A 15,473-nucleotide genomic window follows, 5' to 3' on the forward strand; every position below is an offset into this window, starting at 1 on the left:
GGCAATCAGAGCGACAGATACTGAGTTCATGTCAGAGAGAGTCCCTGTTCCACTTACTAGGGTACAAACTTGGATACAAAGCTGTCATGGGCTACATCTGTGAAGGGGTTCTAGGTTATATCCATGAATAGTCCTTGGTTGGAGTAACAGTCTCAGAAAAGACCCCTGTACCCAGATTTCTTGGTTCTGTTGCTCTCCTTGTGGAGCTGATGTTCCCTCCAGGTCTTTCTGTCTCCCCCTTCTTTCACAAGATTCCCTGCACTCTGCCCAAACTTTGGCTATGAACCTCAGCATCTGCTTTGACACCCTGCTGAGTAGAGTCTACCAGAGGCCCTCTCTGGTAATCTCCTGTCCTGTTTCTTGTTTTCTCCCTCTTCCAATGTCCAACCCAATTGCCTTTCGGAGTCAGAATTGATTATCCTTTCCCAGGGTCCTCCTTCATGCTTAGCTTCTTTAGGAGTACAGATTTTAATATGTTTATCCTATATTATATGTCTACTATCTACTTATAAGTGAGTATAAACCATGTGTGTCTTTCTGCTTTTGGGATACCACACTCAGGATGATCTTTTCTAGATCCTACCATTTACTTGAAATTTTTATGATTTCCTTGTTTTTAATTGCTGAGTAGTATTCCATTGTGTAAAAGTACCACAATTTCTCCATCCATTCCTTAAGGAGGGACATCTGGGTTGTTTCCAGCTTCTGTCTAATACAAATAAAGCTGTAAGAAACATGGTTGAGCAAATGTCCTTGTGTACTTGAGCATCTTTTGATATATGCCTAGCAGTGGTATAGCTGGATCTTGAGAAAGCACTATTCCTTATTTTCTGAGAGAACTCCAGATTGATTTCCAAAGAGGCTGTACAAGTTTACATTCCCACCAGCAATGGAGGAGAGTTCCTTTTTCTCCACAATCTCTCCAGCATGTGTTCTCACTTGAGTTTTTGATCTTATCTATTCTGATAGGTATAAGGTTAAATCTCAGAGTCATTTTGATTGGCATTTCCTTGAGGACTGAGGACCTTGAACATTTCTGTAAGTGTTTTTCTGACATTTGATCTTCCTCTATAGAGAATTCTCTGTTTAGGTCTGTACTACATTTTTTAATTGGATTGCTTGATTTCTCATTTTTAACTTCTTTAGTTCTTTATATATTCTGGAAATCAGCCCTCTGTCAGATATAGGGTTGGCAAAGATCTTTCCCAGTCTGTAGGCTGTTGTTTTGTTCTGAGGACAGTGTTCTTTGCTTTACAGAAGCTTTTCAGTTTCATGAGGTCCCATTTATTGATTGTTGCTCTTAGAGCCTGTGTTGTTTTGGTTCTTTTCAGGAAGTTGTCTACTGTACCAATGAGTTCTAGGCTCTTCCCTACTTTTTCTTTTAACCAATTTAGTGTATCTGGTTTTATGTTGAGGTCTTTGATCCACTTGGACTTTAGTTTTGTGTGGGGTGATAAATATGGATCTATTTTTTATTTTTTCTGCATGTAGACAGACATTCAGTTGGACCAGTACCGTTTGTTGAAGATGCTGTCTTTTTTCCATTGAGTAGTTTTGGGTTCAGCCGGTGAAAGACCTGTTTAAAAAAAAAAAAAACCTTCAAGTCTCTGAAGAAAGAAATTGAAGAAAATATCAGAAGATGAAAAGATCTCAGTTCTCATGGATTGGTAGGATTAACATAGTGAAAATGGCCATTCTGCCAATAGTAACCTACAGATTCAATGCAATTCCCATCACAATACCAACACAATTCTTTACAGACCTTGAAAGAAAAATTCTCAAATTCATATGGAGAAACAAAAAAACAAGAATTTCCAAAATGATCCTGCACAACAACAGATCATCGGGCAGTATCTCCATCCCTCATCTCAAACAGTATTACAAAGCAATAATAATAATAACTGTATTGACATAGAAACAAAAAGGTAGATCAATGGAACCAAATAGAAGACCCACAAATAAACCCACACACTTATGAATACTTGATTTTTGACAAAGAAGGATTCAATTTCTTAATAACTTTGTATATGTGTTTAAACTGTCACCCAGGAGAGGATCATGACAAAAAAAAATGTAATTGTTTTGTCACAATAGAATCAAGAAATGTGCTTTTTTATTTGTGTATTACAAGAAATTGTACAGAAATCAATGGCTTAGTTTATATGCAGCAATTGATTGTGTATACTCAGGGAGTTACATTAACAGTAGTATTCAGTTCTTAATTCAAGTAACGAAATATCCAATGGGATAAATTTATGAAGTGAAAAGTCTTGTTTTGTATCCCATAATTGGTGGTGCTAATCTAGAGATAATTGGCACAATTTCTCTTGAGCCTGTGAACATACACACTGCAGAAAAAAATGATAAGAAAAATCTTCTCCTCTTGTGATGGCTGGAAGCAATGAAAGAGAAGGAAAAAATATTCTCTTATTCCCTTCAAGCAGACATCAGTGTCCTAATACATCTCCCAAGGATCCAGCATTTAGTGTTCCACTTTCAAAAATAAGACTTTCTATGAACTAAGCTTTTAACATGTGAGCTTTGGGTAGCATTACAGATCAAAGATTTAGCAAGTGTTTGGGATAAGAACTTGCTAAATCTTTGAATCCCCAAACCGTATGATAATTTTCCTTCTCATATCTTATCTGCTTCAATTTTCTTTAGAACCTGGTCACAATTATTTAAGCTTATCCTAAATTAATTACATACTGCAGGGAACTGGCAACACATCATGCTTGAGAGACAGAAGGTCCAAATGATACATAAACTATAGAAGTATCTAAAGCTCTGAACTATTTTCCCAGGGCTTGAAATGTGTTCTCCTAAAGGATTAGAAATAGTGACTTACAGAGCAAGAGAGTGAAATTCTGAAAGACAGAGGAAGAAAGGGCCCATCTGCCACCTCTGGGCTTCTAAGGTGTAAAGCAATCTGTGGTCAGAGGTGAGAAGATTTGAGGACAGAAATTTGAGATGCATAATCTGGAGTAAAGTTCCTTTTCCAAGGCTAGTAACCAGAGGTCCATGTAAAAATGTGGTGAGCAGATAATGGAGATATAGAAAGAGTAGCCGGGGGTGGGGGGAGGTATACTCTGACCAAGTGTGATGAACAGACTATGTGGAAATAGGAATAGTATTTTCATAGTGAGAGAGAAATTCAACAGAGACCACCCAGAGGCAGATGGGACTGAAGAATAAAATAAGTGTTAACAGACAATGCAATCTGTCTCATTTAATCAATGTAGTTTATTCGGGATTTTTACATCTAATTTTCAAGAAGACTTATAAAAGAAAATCTTCAAGTGCTTCTCCTTTTTTTCTGGCATGTTTCTTGAGGCTTGTTCTTTTTGCCTTATTTTTTCTCTGTTAATCATGGCCAGGACATTTTATAAACCTCCTCAATTTGGTTAAATGGTGATAACTTCCTAAGATGACATTAAAGATCATTTAAAGGACTAAAGTAATTTGTTTCCCTAGATTCTTATCATTATGCCCCCTGTTGAATCCCAGTAATGGAGAGCAATAGAGAAGTTTCTTATTCACATGAATTTCCTCTTGTAGTCAGTTCCAAAAATAGTCTATCACAGACAAACACAAGGCATTTTTACTTCCTGTCCCCCATCCATTCTCCCCAATCCTCTCTATTATTTTTCTGGTCAGTAAACAAGCAATGAACATTCTGGTTTTCTAATCCACAGACCTTCCTTCCATAGTATTTCTCATGTTAAACCTGTAATATTGTAGAAGTTGCTGAATTCTTTCTCTGTCTTTCCTTTCATTGATCTCTTATTCCCTTTGTTTGTTCTTCAGCAAGTATTTTGCATTTCCTGTGAAAAGGTGGATCAGTTTCAAAGTCTTTGTAAAAATAATTTTTTATGGATATTATGTGATAAAGTTAGGAAAGAAAGAACAGGCTCAGAAGGTACTCCAAGTTGTTGCTCTTGCAGATGAACCATAGTTACTCACAGCTATAGCCAACTCAAGTTCGAGGGATCTGATACACATTTCTGGCCTGCCCAGCCACAAAGCCTGCAAGTGGTACATCTACACATCTACAGTAAAAATTGCTCCTTCAAAACCAGTATTACAACACTTAAAAACACAAAAGAAAATAAAACATCTGAAAATAGTTTTTTTTCCACAGGAGCAATTTATTTGCACCATTGAAATGCTTTAATAATTATTGAACTTATTTATATAAGTTTGAGCCAATCTCCTGAGTTTCCTTGAAATGATGCTAAACTATCTCAACTGGGAGAAAATCTACAGAATATAGGGTTTCAGTCAGAGAATTGTTAATTTGCCAACAAATCTATTTATTTCTCTTGATGATTGACTTAATTTCCTGATTCTTTGGGGTTTGGATTTTATCTCTACTTAGGTATGTGTACAAATTGTGTCTTTGTATTCAGGTGCTTAGAGAGGATAAAAGAGACACCAGATTCCTTGCAGGTAGAGTTACAAAGATTTAGAAGCTGCCACCCCTTGGTGCTGGAGTTACAAGAAGTGGCTCTGGAGATCAAACTCATAACTTCTCAGAAGCACAGTTAGTGTTTTAAATGGATGATCCATGTCTCCAGCCATTGTTTCCTTAATCTTTAAAAATAGATTGCAATAGCAGTTTGAAGCCTTCTTCAGTAAGCAAAATGAAATATAGAATAAAAATTTGAACTGCAGTATTTCATTATTATGGAGGTCTCATGTATTATTCTCGAGTACTTTGAAAATTTTTGCTGCACAATTTTTTTTGCTTAAATTTCATTTCCAATTTGGAAATTCTATATCAAATTCCAATTTGTTTCCATGTCATTGCTTTAATATTTTTCAGAACTATATTACATTTTTCATATTACATATTTCATTTACATTTTGAAAAACACTGTAGGAAGTAAATTTATGTTTTATACTTAAGAACATTTTTTTAATTTTTATTAATTACACTGTATTCACTTTGTATCTCCCCATAAGCCCCTTCCTTGTCCCCTCCCTGTCCCACCCTCCCATTCCCTTCTTCATGAATGCCCTTCCCCAAGTCCACTGATAGAGGAGGTCCTCCTCTTCTTCCTTCTGATCTTAGTCTGTCAGATCTCATCAGGAGTGGTAGCATTGTCATCTTCTGTGGCCTGGTAAGGCTGCTCCCTCCTCAGGGGGAGGTGATCAAAGAATATATTCATGTGTTATACCATGTGTTAAACTATTAATAAATTAGGTTTCTTTTTTCATAATGCCTGCTATATTACAAAGGTTCAATTAATTAAATCATCAGTGCCTAGCTTGATTATGTAGCTGCTCTGAGTATTCTAGAAAGTATTTCCAAATATTCCAAGTGCTACTTCAACCCCTGACATTTCCTGAAGTCTTCATCACGTGACAGACTGCTTTCATCAGAACTTGTCGGCTACCCTTGATACTCTCCTCCCAGAGTTGTCTCTATGTTATCCTGGCTGAAGTCTCCAGCTGATGATCAGAATTTCAGCAATTCCCTCCACACCACCTCAGCAGAGGAGATAGTTTCTAGGGTTCTCTTGAATGCAAAGAAAATTACTTTCTTACTGCTTTCTCTCTTGCCACAAACCCACTGAGCCCAGTTCCCCACTCCAATTTTTTTTTCATGGAATTACTCAGCACTCTTTAAATTCTACCACATGCAAGCTGTGCTTGTTTGTTTGTGTTTGTTTTATCATGAAATGGATTTTTTTTGTTTCTTTACTTTTTATTTTATTTTTATTAATTACAGTTTATTCACTTTGTATACCAGCTGTAGCACCATCCCTTGTCCTCTCCCTATTCCACACTTCCTCTCTCTTCTTCTATTATTCCCTCCCCCAGCCCAATGATAGGGGAGCTCATCCTCCCCTTCTATCTGACCTTAGTCTATCAGGTCTTATCAGGACTGGATTCCTTGTCTTCCTCTGTGGATTGGTAAGGCTGCTCCCCCCTCAGGTGGAGGTGATCAAAGAGCCAACCCATGAGTTCATGTCAGAGACAGACCTTGTTCTTATTACTGGGGAACCCTCTTGGACACTGAGCTACTATGGGCTACATCTGTGCAGGGGTTCTAGGTTATCTCCATGCATGGTCCTTGTTTGGAGTATCAGTCTCACAAAAGAACCCTGTGCCTAGATGTTTTGGTCCTGTTGCTCTCCTTGGGGAGCTCCTGTCCCCTACAGATCTTTCTATCTCTCCTTTTTATTTATTTATTTTTTTTCTTTATAAATTACACTTTATTCACTTTGTATCTCCCGTGGTTCTCTCCCTTCTCCAGTCTCAATACCTCCCTTCCTCCACCCTCGGCATGCATGCCCCTCCCCATGTCCACAGATAGGGGAGGACTTCTTTTCCTTCCTTCTGATCCTAGTCAGTTAGGTCTAATCAGGAGTGACTGCATTGTCTTTTTCTGTGGCCTGGTAATGCTGCTTCCCCCTCAGGGGGAGGTAATTAAAGAGCAGGCCAATCAGTTCATGTCAGAGACAGTCCCTGTTCCTATTACAATGGAACCCACTTGTATACTAAACTGCCATGGGCTACATCTGTGCAGGGGTCTTAGGTTGTCTCCATGCATAGTCCTTGGTTGGAATATCAGTCTCAGGAGAGACCCCTGTGCTCAGAAAGATGCACATGGTATATACTCACTCATATAGACATATAATATAGGATAAACCTACTAAAATCTATACACCTAAAGAAACTAATCAAGAGGGAGGACTCTTGCTAAAATGCTCAATTTCTATCCAGAAAGGCAAAAAGGCTGGACATTAGAAGGAGAAAAGAGGGAACAAGTCAGGAGCCTGACACAGAGGACCTCTGAAAAGCTCTGCCCTGCAGACTATCAATGTAGATGCTGAGATTTATGGGCAACCTTTGGGCAGAGTGCAGGGAATCTTAGGAAAGAAGTAGGAAACAGTAAGATCTGGAGAGGACAGGAACTCCACAAGGAAAGCAATAGAACCAAAAAATATGAAATGGATTTTTATGTTATTTTGTTTTTATACAGTTGTCCAGTTCATGCTGTGAAGTCAGAGGAGAGATACAGACCTGTGGTCTGTATCTGTCTCAGTCACCCACAAACACAAGGGCCAGGAAGAACAAACTACTCTGGTGTTTGCACTGCTTTGGGTATTTTTCTGTGTTTGCTTTGGGCTTCAAAAGCAGACTAGGAATCCATTTATCTCAGGAAGGAGGGACTGATCTAGGCAACATTTTCAGGAATGGAGGACTCTTCTCTGCCTACATTCGGTTAGATCATATGATGTCAAATCATTTATTTGAAGCAAGCTCATCAAACTGATATCCTACAGATTTCTTCTATACATCTCTGCATTGGCATCCTATAGAATTTTCTCTATTCATGTTAAAGCACATATTCTACAGTTTCATATGAATAACATATTTCTATGTTTCCCACATCATTTTGATATTTCCTGTGATTCCTTTTTTTTTTTCATCAGTTACATTTTATTAACTCTGTATCCCAGCCGTGTCCCGATCCCTCATTCCCTCCCAGTCCCTCCATCCCTCCCTCATCTCCACCGTGCCCCTTTCCAAGTCCATTGATGGGGGGACCTCCTCCCCATTCATCTGATCCTGTTTTATCAGGTATCTTCAGGACTGGCTGCAAAGCCCTCCTCTGTGGCCTAACAGGACTGCTCCTCCCTTCGGGGGTGGGGAGACCAAAGAGCCAGTCATTGAGTTCCTGTTAGAAATAGTCCCTGTTCCCCTCACTTTGGGAAGCCAATTGGTTACTGAGCTACCACAGGCTACATCTGAGTGGAGGTTCTAGGTTATAACCGTACATGGTCCTTGGTTGAATGTCAGTCTCAGAAAAGACCCTGTGCCCAGATATATTTGGTCCTTGTGGAGCTCCTATCCTTTCCCCATCAGACTATCTCCCCTTCTTTCTTATGATTCCCTGTACTCTGCCAAAGGTTTGGTCATGAGTCTTTGCTTTGAAAACACTGCTAGTTAGAGTCTTTCAGATGCGCTCAGTAGACTCCTGTCATACGTTCAATGCACATCCCATCTGTCTTTCTAAATGAGGATTGATCATCTTACCCCATGTCCGCTCAATTGATTATCTTTTTTAGGTGTATAGATTTCATTATGTTTATCATATCTTATAGGTCTATATAAGTGAGTATATCCCATGTTTGTCTTTCTCCTTCTGGGATATTTCACTCAGAATGATCTTTTCTAGATCCCACCATTTGCCTGCAAATTTCATGATTTCCTCCTTTTTGATTGCTGAGTAGTATTCCATTGTATAAAAATACCACAATTTCTGTACCCATTCCACCGTTGATGGACATCTGGGTTGTTTCCAGGTTCTGACTATTATAAATAGAGCTGCTATAAACATGGTTGAGCAAGTGTCCTTTTTGTGTACTTGAACAAACTTTGGGTATATACCTAGCAGTGGTATGGCTGGGTCTGGAGGAAGCACTATTCCTATTTGTCTTAGAAAGTGCCAGATAGCTTTCCAGAGTGGTTGTACCAGTTTACATTCCCACCAGCAGTGGAGGAGGGTTCCCCTTTCTCCACAACCTCTCCAGCATGTGTTATCGCTTGAGTTTTTCATCTTGGCCATTTTGATGGGTGTAAGGTGATATCTCAGGGTCGTTTTGATTTGCATTTCCCTGATGGCTAATGAGGATGAGCATTTCTTTAAGTGTTTTTCTGCCATTCGATATTCCTCTACAGAGAATTCTCTGTTTAGCTCTGTTCCCCATTTTTTAATTGGATTACTTGGAATGCTGCTTTTCAGCTTCTTTAGTTCTTTGTATATACTGGATATTAGTCCTCTGTCAGATAAAGGGTTAGTGAAGATTCTTTCCCAATCTGTAGGCAGTCGTTTTGTTTTGATGACGGTATCCTTTGCTTTACAGAAACTTTTCAGTTTCATGAGGTCCCATTTATTGATTGTTGCTCTTAGAGCCTGTGCTGTTGGTGTCCTGTTCAGGAAGTTGTCTCCTGTGCCAATGAGTTCTAGGTTGTTCCCCACTTTTTTTTCCAATTGATTTAGGGTATCTGGTTTTATGTTGAGGTCCTTGATCCACTTTGACTTTAGTTTTGTGCAGGGTGATAAATATGGATCTATTTTCATTTTTCTGCATGTGGACATCCAGTTGGTCCAGCACCATTTGTTGAAGATGCTGTCTTTTTTCCATTGAATGGAATTGGCTTCTTTGTGGAATATCGAGTATTCATAGGTGTGTGGATTTATTTCTGGGTCTTCTATGCGGTTCCATTGATCCTCCTTTCTGTTTCTATGCCAATACCATGCAGTTTTAATTACTGTTGCCCTGTAGTACAGCTTGAGATCAGGAATGGAGATACCTCCAGATGATCTGTTGTCGTACAGGATCGTTTTGGAGATTCTGGGTTTTTTGTTTCTCCATATGAAGCTGAGAATCTTTTTTTCAAGGTCTGTAAAGAATTGAGTTGGTATTTTGATGGGAATTGCATTGAATCTGTAGATTGCTTTTGGCAGTATGGCCATTTTCACAATGTTAATCCTACCAATCCATGAGCACGGGAGATCTTTCCATCTTCTGATATCTTCTTCGATTTCTTTCTTCAGAGACTTGAAGTTTTTCTCAAACAGGTCTTTCACTTGCTTGGTTAGAGTCACACCAAGGTACTTTATGTTATTAGTGGCTATTGTAAAGGGTGTTGTTTCCCTAATTTCTTCCTCAGCCTTTTTGTCTTTGGTATATAGGAGGGCTTCTGATTTTTTTTGAGTTGATTTTGTATCCTGCCACTTTGCTGAAGGTGTTTATCAGCTGAAGGAGTTCTCTGGTTGAATTTTTGGGGTCGCTCATGTATACTATCATATCATCTGCAAATAGTGACACTTTGACCTCTTCCTTTCCGATTTGTATCCCCTTGATCTCCTTTAGTTGTCTTATTGCTCTGGCTAGGACTTCAAGTACTATGTTGAAGAGATATGGGGACAATGGACAGCCTTGTCTTGTCCCTGATTTCAGTGGGACTGATTTAAGTTTCTCTCCATTGAGTCTGATGTTAGCTATAGGCTTGCTATATATTGCCTTTACTATGTTTAGGTATGTGCCTTGTATCCCTGATCTCTCCAAGACTTTAAACATGAATGGATGTTGGACTTTGTCAAATGCTTTTTCGGCATCTAAGGAGATGATCATGTGGTTTTTCTCCTTCAGTTTGTTTATGTAGTGGATTACATTGATGGATTTCCGTATGTTGAACCACCCTTGCATGCCTGGAATGAAGCCTACTTGGTCATGGTGGATGATATCTTTGATGTGTTCTTGGATTCCTGTTTTAAATTTTAAAAATATATGTCTGTTTCTTCAGAATCAAACATGCAATCTCCTGCATGTGATGTAAGCATTTTTCTGATTACTTACATCCACAGCTCCATTTACCATTTTTATGTTAATTGATTTTTGTTTAGCTCATATATACCTTGACCTTCATTTGAGCTCTCTATTCTCTATTCCATTGACATAATTTAAATGTATTTTATTAGTGCTGTAATATACCAAAATATGGACTTCGTTTCAAGGAATAAGTAAGGATCACAAATATTCATAAAATTTCAAAGCCATATGGAGATGTTTGAAATTGAATAATAAGGTATTAATGTTTTAATTGAGAATAGACAGAAAAGAGATAATAGATATTTCATTATACAGAAGTATATATATATATATATATATATATGTAATAAGAGTATGTTTTTTATCTGATAAGTGATAAAAAAGATAACAGTACCTGAGAAATGTGTGAGGCAAATTAATATTTATAAATAATATTTTATATCAAGAGAATATACCAATATGGACTCTAAATGTTTTATTTCATGAGCATACTGACAAGTGAGTTTGACAAAAGTCATGCTCCTCTGAAATAGTTCATCACATTGTTAGAAATCACACATTTAAAACATCAGTATCATCCTTACTTGATAGGATCTTTTTGTCGTTTCCTTTAACAACTCTTTAAATATACTGGTATAAAAACACCAAACTATTCACAAATGTTTATAATTTTTACAAATCAATAAGTGAATTTAAATAGTAACCAGATTTGGATTTTCCCTTGATAAGCACTAACATGTAAGCAACAGATCTGTGGGGAAGCTTGTTTTCATGGTCTGTGCAGCCTCCAGGGAGTCTTCAAAAGGTCAGCAAAAATGGTGCTTAACCACAGATTGCTTTACCCTTTGTAAAAAGTGTGAAAATAAGAAAACATGTTGTTTAATCTTCACTAACCATTTCTATTCTTCCCCACTTTCTCTGTATTTTTGTTGTTATCCTTTTTGTTACTCTATTTACAGCTTCTCTCTTATTTTCAGTCTCTGCACATCACCTCATTCTGTTATCTCCTCTCCTCAGTCTATATCCTTTCTTATTCAGGGGTTCTCTGGTGCTTCAAGAGGAAAATGACAGAAAATACACTATTTCATTATTGGACTCAGAAACTTGTGTAGCTCAAAAGTCAAAGTGCACAAAACTTTTGGAAATGTGTAAGTAGAACAAATTTAAGACACAGCTTGTATCCCAGTCTTAATTTGTCCTTAGATCTAGAAACTCTGAGGCAAATAATTCAGTCTTCTTCTAAATAAATTATTTTTTTCATTTTACATTTTTCTATGAGACCACTTGCTTGTTCCATGAGCATTTCTACTATATGATATCATACTCAGCGCTGTATAGATTTTCTTGTCATATATGAATATGATGAATATACACAAAATGTGATTGCATTGAAATATACCCAGTTAGCCAGGTTTCTCCACAATGTGACCAATATTATAAATAATTAATAAATATTATAAATGAATATTATAAATAAATAAATAAACCAATGAAGAGTTTCAGTTCATGTTTTTATAGCATTTTGAGGTTGGCATGAATGATTCATTCTCTTTACCGTTTTGCTCCTTTCATCAATATACAAGGATGGGTAGTGGGGCACAAATAGTAACTCAGTAGAAGAGGACAGAACATTACAGCCCTTTTTGAGAATTCTTCTATAGATATTGACTTAAAGTCCGTCCACTACGGGCTGCCTCTTAAGGATTCCTCCACCTTCCCAAACACAAATCAAGGGTGAAGCTTTTGACATGTGGCCTTTAGGGGTTATTCTAGACTCAAGCCATGCAATCATATCCCTGAAGTTTGCAAAGAGAAAGCAAAGATTAACTTTTCCTTGAAAGTTCGTAAGCCAGGAAAATCATTCTTTGCTTCTAGCTGCTGGTATGTGCTATATATCATCTTCTCTGCTAGTTCTTAAGTTTCACAGTTTTTAGGAAGCCAAACAATCATAAAACATATATGCCCCACTCTTTCCTATGACTCCTTGCACTTTTCCCAAAATTTGGCTGTGAGTCTTAGCATCTGCTTTGACTCTCTGTGGTTGAAGATGTTCAAAGGACATCTAAGGTGGGCTCTCATCTTGTTCCCTCTCTTCACATGCTTTCCAGTGACTATTCTATTTGTTCTTTTAAAAGAGAATTAAGCAACCTCCCTAGAGTCCTCCTTGTTATTTAGCTTCTTTATGTCTGGGGATTGTAGTATGGTTATTCTACATTAGATGGCTAATATCTGCTTATAATTGAGTATATTCCATGCATACTCAGAGTGGACATAAGAAGACCAACAGAGTCAGAAAATCTGGGTACATGGGGGCCTTCAGAGATTGATGTCCCAACCAAGGACTGTGCAAGAAAAGGACTTAGACTTCCTGCTCAAATGAAAGCAACAGGCAGTTCAGTCTCCATGTGGATTCCCTGGTAAGGGAAGCAGGGGCTACCTCTGACATGGCCTCTATTGGCAGCTCTTTGATTACTTCCTCCTTGTGGAGGGGGCATTGCCAGGCCACAGAGTAGGAGGACACAATCAGTTCTAATGAGACTTGATAGGCTGGGGTCAGACTGTAAGGGAGGAGGGCTCCCCTTTTTGAGAAATAGGGAAGGGAAATAGAGAGGAAGAGGGAGGGAAACTGGGACCAGGAAGAGAAGAGGGAGAAGGCTACAATTGGATTTAAAGTAAATAAAGGATTTTAAAAATAAATTTCAATTAAAAAAATGTATTCTTTTACGACCACAAGACTTGCAGAAATTCTGATCTAGTATGTGTTTGACTTGAATACTGAAGTTCTTTCTTTCTTGTAATTAAAATTTGTGAAAACATAGTGCAGTCTAGCAAGGAGATAGTTTCTAATATCTCTTATGTTATTTATTTATCACATTTCTTGTAGCTTTTCTTTACTGCAACGTAATTGTTCAAAATTATAGGGAATGTCACATAGTACTCTAAAATGCAGTTATTTGCTCCCACAGGATGCTGTACATGCCACAAAGGCTTTATGTTGCTCCTTTTGATAGCACTAGTATAAAAATGGTTTTATTTATTGTAGGCTGCTAATAAATATTTGATGTAAGTCTAAATTATTGAAAAAAACAAAAACAAAAAGAAAAAAGTAACCAAGGCCAAGTTATATGCCATCATTTTCAGTCCATTAAAATTAAGGTTGAGCCAACCAAACTTTCATGCATTGTATCAAAGTTCATTGATCTACTTTATTCCATGTTTCTTGAGGCTAGCAACTCCATGTGATTAAGCTATAAATTTTCACCAAGTAGGTAGTAGCATAACAGAACAGTAACATATAGAAACAATTACTAAAAAGGCTTTGTTTAAACTGATGTTAAGGATCACAACAATACCTCCTTTGAACCATCTCCCAAATTTCTTTTCCACTCATGTTCAATGAGGCTGAAGTCCTGGGTCTTTCCTTGAATTCTTTGAACTCCTTTGTGGATAGCTTCCTTAGTAGGACAGTGAGTTTAAACTTAACTATGCAAAATTTCCCCTACTCTGTCAATGAAAAGACTATTTAGAAACTCTCCTTTACTTCTCTTACTTTTAAAGTATGGTTACATTCTTGTTCATAGTTACCTTTTTGTAGTGTATTCTATGTATTTTTAATATTACTTCCATGTAATTCATCAGCAATAAACTTTGCTGCCTCAGATATGGACAGATTAACCCTTGAGCACTAATTCAAAAGTATGGTAATTTTTCCATGTACTGCAAATCTCTGAAACTCAATGCATACTTTTTGTCTATCACACACATTCCTAATCATCTCCTATTTTAGGGCATTTATTGAATACTTTGCAAACATCCTACTACTCACTCACTTTGTCAGTGAATAGATAATTATCTACACTATATAGATGATGCCATTGAAATGCAGGAGGCGCTGAGCTGCTGGTAAGTTTTTGTAAACTGATCATTTGCATTTTTGTTGACATTCTAAATATTTTTATTACTTTGTTATTTTATACATATTATATACCATGCATATTATATACCATATATAGCATTCAGGTAAAAGTCAGAAAACAATTTGGGAAAGATGATTCTCTTTCTTCTTGTGGGTCCCAGGGATTGAACTCAGATTATTGAGCTTGGCTACAAGCATTTTTATCTGCTGAGACATCGCACATATTCTGAAAATGATGATAACTCTAAAATTTACATCATGCAAATGAAATCCTCATTGGCACAATGACAAGTTATAAGCTTTGAAATTAATTGTCAAAACTAATTCACTCTTCTCCATTTGTTAATGGGGCTCTCCTAGTCTTTAGCTTCTCTTTCCCAGTGTCCCCTGGAAGATGAAATGCATGTTCAGGTATTGGGGCAAGAATTCTTTTTATTCATAACATTTCTTGCAACTCCTTCTTCATTCAAATAGGTTCATCAGTATGGTTATCATCACAAGCTGTTTCTTTTGGGGAGTTGATTTAGACTCAATTAACTTTATTTTTCCAGTTAATAAGGTGACTTTGCAAAAACTAACTAGCTAACTAACTACCTAACTAAATAAATAAATAATAAAAATGTAAGTAAGAAAGAAAGAATGAATAAAACAAAGAAATGGGACACCAAGAGAGCCCTCCTTCAGTCTAGTTTCTTTGTGGATGTTGTTCTGGTTTCTTTAGTTATTTAGCAAAATGAAATTTTAATACTATACACAATCACCCTTCTCCAATTACATAAAGTGATGAGAGGGCAATAGGTTGAGAGATTGGAAAGGGAATTGGTGCCTAGTTTTACATTGGTCTAGAAAATGTCCTCCAAACAGAAAAATCACTACTATGTTCTGTCCAAAAGGGAAGAGAAGAACAAAACAAAATTATCTACATCCTGTAAAACAGCGGTACTTTTTTTTTCATGGTTGCATTTGTGAAAAAAAATATATAGTTATACACACAGTGTTTAACTATACCAAGACTGAATATGGATCAGTCTTTCTAAACACCATTTATTTGCCTGGCAAGAACTTCTGAGAAATTACATGTAAAATGGTTCACCATAACAGAATAATTACCAAAGTAGAAGCTTCCACTATAATTTGCCATATATTGAAAATTCTATTACTGGCATATTCCATGCACTATCTGCTGTGGACTAAATAAAACCTTT

This window comes from Meriones unguiculatus, chromosome 12 (assembly GCF_030254825.1).
Source record: "Meriones unguiculatus strain TT.TT164.6M chromosome 12, Bangor_MerUng_6.1, whole genome shotgun sequence".
Lineage (NCBI taxonomy): Eukaryota > Metazoa > Chordata > Mammalia > Rodentia > Muridae > Meriones > Meriones unguiculatus.